Below are 3,770 nucleotides of genomic sequence, written 5' to 3' on the forward strand. Positions count from 1 at the left end.
TCCTATCACAATATTGTATATTTTCTTTGTGATAATTGAATCAAAGCTACATAAATATAAAATGAAAACATGTTAGTATAATATTCACTTGGCCCCATTAATCCCGATAAGAATTTTAAGTTTTTTAATTTGCATTTTCGTAATATCTGTATTCTCAATATCTTCTTCACCAACACCATCAATTAAAATCAGTTGTGATGGTGGTTGAGTAAGATTAAGTGTTACACATGGTGGTGGTTGTGATGGTGGTTGAATATTTGGTATAAGTAAAGGAGCTTGAACATTTGGTGTGGGTAAAGGAGCTTGAACATTTTGAGTTTTTGTAGCCTTCTCCTTTGTTGAGGTATTTTTATGTTTCTTTTGTTTTACTTTATTCCTCAATATTCCCTAAATAGTTACACCAAATAAGTATTATAATTAAATTCATATATTAATTTCAAATAAACAAAGTAAGGCACAAAAATCACACATCATCAGATTCTGATTTTGAAAATGGAACTGGACACTAGTAAAAAATGATTTTTAAGAGAGCAAAAATCTTTGAAGAAAGAGAAAATGCCTTCGATGATACTGTTCACCGAGGGCGATAAATACTCTAGCAGCGTCTCAGTGATACGACTGACGGTGAAAGAAAAAAGAGTATATGCGAGAGTATTTGTAGCTCTCAGAGATAAATAATTACCGAGCGCTTTAGCTCTCAGAGAAAATGTTAAATCATTACGGAGAATTTTAGAAAGGCTCTCGACGAAAATGTTATATATTTACCGAGAGCAGAGTCAATGCTCTCGGTGATAATTTGTTTTTTTTTAATTGGTTTCTTCCAAATAGATGATCACATAGATTAAAACATGATATATATATATATATGACAAACTGATACTCACCCACCATGCTTGTATCATTATTAAAATATGTATATATATATGAAAAATTGATATCACTCACCTACCTCCTTATCACTAGTGTTTATTCTCAATATGAAGCACCCGAAAACCGCTTTTCCAAAAAAAGCAGAAACGATATGAAAGCACTACTTCGGGTTAACTCAGAAGGCAACCTGTGAAGTTGTCTTTCTCCGGGGGGGTCCTTATTAAGGGCGAATTTAGAGCGTCCTAAATGACCTGTAAATGACATTGTGTGTGGTCAATATCAAATTTTTTCCTTGGTCTTGAGGTTTCAGAAATATCGGAGACCTGAGCGCATTAAATCAATATGTAACTAGATTAGATACGGAAAAACTCATTTACTACTATTATAGTAGTACTAGTAAGACATCTTGTAATAACCATCCATTTGTAGAACAGATAATAAAATATAAAGTTTTTGCATGGGCTCATTTTTTTATTCTTGTCTGGGATTAAAAAATTTAAATTACTTAATTGATAATAAAATTAGTCAGATTTAAATCAGGTTCAAACCTCCTCAACCATTTCTCTTGCTCTAGGACATTTGTCAACCAACTGATCTCGTCAAATTATGTAGATTGCTAAAATGGAAGATTGAAAACTTGGCTATGGTAAGTTGGTAACTCATGCATGGTCACAATGTTTTTACTTTTCAAAATTCAAAAAACCTCACCATACACAATATCTTGAGTACCTATAATGGTGACCATGTCTGCTGGCATGTGATGTTTGGACATATAATCGAGTCCTTGTAAATGGACGGAGCCATGTGCTCTTATTCCTTTAAGAATATGATTAAAATATGTATATAGATGACATACTTAATTGATTAAAAAAGGCTCAATTGGGTTGTTTATCACCCTGTTCTCTTCTACCAAGTCCAAATAGAAGTCCTGAAAATCACAATAGTTAGTGTAATATGTTCATGACTTCATGCAATTCAAGCAAATGAAACCATTAAATTCTGTTTAAAAAGAATACACATTATCATTTATACTAATATATGGGAAGAAAAATATTGTTGGTATTAGATGATAATATGATATTGGTTTATTTGGATCTTGTTTCATCTAGGGTTATTTGAAAATGATCTGATTTGTATCTTGTATTATGAATGAAACACTTACGATGATAGTGAGTCAAGCTCTTCAGAAGTGACATACCACATAGGAGGGGAGGAACGACTCTTTTTCTCATGAAAATCAAATGGCAGCTTGTAAGAAAAAATGATATCAAAACAAACTTTCCTTCTTTTGAAGCACATCTTATTTACACTAAATTTCTTATTCTAGGCTACATAAAGAATGAATTCAAATAAAAGCTCATTATTTAAACTAGAGGAAGACTAAGTTTTTGTTTAATCACAGGTTCATCTTAAAGATTAAGAGCATGAAAAGCAGTTTCCTGATTGTAAGCCTTTGGCTGTAAACTATGAATAACAAGATTTCATTCAACTAAAATTAAGCATTTCAAGTGGTAAGAAGACAACAAATGGGTAAATTTAACATACAATTTACTAGGTTCATGGCTTATAGGAGTGGTTCTCTTTGGCAAGTATGAAGAAGGAACATAAACAAACATGCTATGTAGTTTCTTTTGCTTTTGCAATGATGCCTCAATGAGTTTCTGCATTTCAATAGAGCAAAATGAAATTTAATTTCCGTAATTTGGTATTCTGAAATGAGAAACATAAATTTAACAGCTTAATTATCACTTTAGCTTTAGGAATGACTTGTATCTCGTCACATATGCGATTTTTGATCTGTTAGACCTGAAGCTCCATAGCCTTTACAGCAGCGTCGATGACGGACATATCTGTGACAGTGCTAGCCAAATACACTGTATATAAAAGAATAGTTTGATAGAATTCAAATATAAAAGGGAAAGAGAATGAGGAATATTCTTAAAGGCGTATAAAGAAGAAGGAGGTATAGACACTTTACTATTGCAAGCAATGACGAGGTCTTGAAATAAAAAATTATGAACTATAAACTAAGAACAAATAAGCCAAATTAAGAACCTTAGAATTCTAAGAAATTTCATTTCCATTACGTAATAAGTTAGAATCCTAGAAATTATGGTTGATAACCAGATTATCATTTGTATTTGTTTAGACAGAAAAAATAGCAGAACACCAATCTTACAGCGCCGAGTACGAAGGAGGAGCGACCGAGAGCGAGGAAGAAGAGAGCGGCAAAGAGGAAGAAGAAATTAATGCTTTGCAGCCGCTGCAAAATTCTGATTAACGCTCTAATTAAGCAATCTACGCTTCCGATTGATGAAGGAGTATCAACTGATTGATGAAGGAGGATCAACTAATAACTCCGATTGACACTACGGGAGGAAGAGAACAACATTGAGAAATAATAAAGAAGAGAGTCTACGGGTTTAGGGCACACAATATAATATTATCGCCGAAGCTCGTATTTAATGAATTTCACCGAGGGCTTTATCTGGATGCTCTCGGTAATAATTCTTATCACCGAGAACAACCTTATGCTCTCGGTAATTTCAATAACTTTCACCGAGGGCTCCCTTTGCTCTCGGTGATATTAATATCACCATGAGTTTTCTTTCACTCTCGACAATTTTTTCGATAATTGTGTTCTTTTTACTGGTAGGAACTACTCTTCGTTTTCTTGAACATATTTTAAGCATCTCTTATTGTACTTGGAAGACCTTGAATTAATAAGAAATACATGCTGCAAACGAGACAGATGATAGAAATTAGAGAATCTACCCATATGAATTTAATAGGGAAATTTGTATGACTTCACATTGTGACATTAAATAATTTATGTAGTATGGATCAACATGTGATGAGATAGATTAATCATATTAGACAAGTTAGTTTCTTACATCAAA

The 3,770-nt window shown here is 32.8% G+C and overlaps 1 long non-coding RNA gene across 4 annotated transcripts; it reads right to left on the minus strand.

Annotated features, from left to right (window-relative positions):
- Positions 1-702: 702 nt before the first annotated feature.
- LOC124916528 lies at positions 703-3,292 on the minus strand. Of its 4 annotated transcripts, XR_007096885.1 has the most exons (5): positions 3,050-3,292; positions 2,620-2,744; positions 2,416-2,531; positions 2,033-2,091; positions 703-1,798 (listed from the first exon to the last, which is right to left on the minus strand). It is a non-coding gene; the product is annotated as an uncharacterized LOC124916528 (long non-coding RNA). The 4 variants fall into 4 exon arrangements; XR_007096884.1 differs by having other exon boundaries at positions 703-2,091; XR_007096883.1 differs by having other exon boundaries at positions 703-1,121; positions 1,600-2,531.
- Positions 3,293-3,770: the final 478 nt, after the last annotated feature.

This window comes from Impatiens glandulifera, chromosome 9, assembly GCF_907164915.1.
Source record: "Impatiens glandulifera chromosome 9, dImpGla2.1, whole genome shotgun sequence".
NCBI classification, from domain to species: domain Eukaryota; kingdom Viridiplantae; phylum Streptophyta; class Magnoliopsida; order Ericales; family Balsaminaceae; genus Impatiens; species Impatiens glandulifera.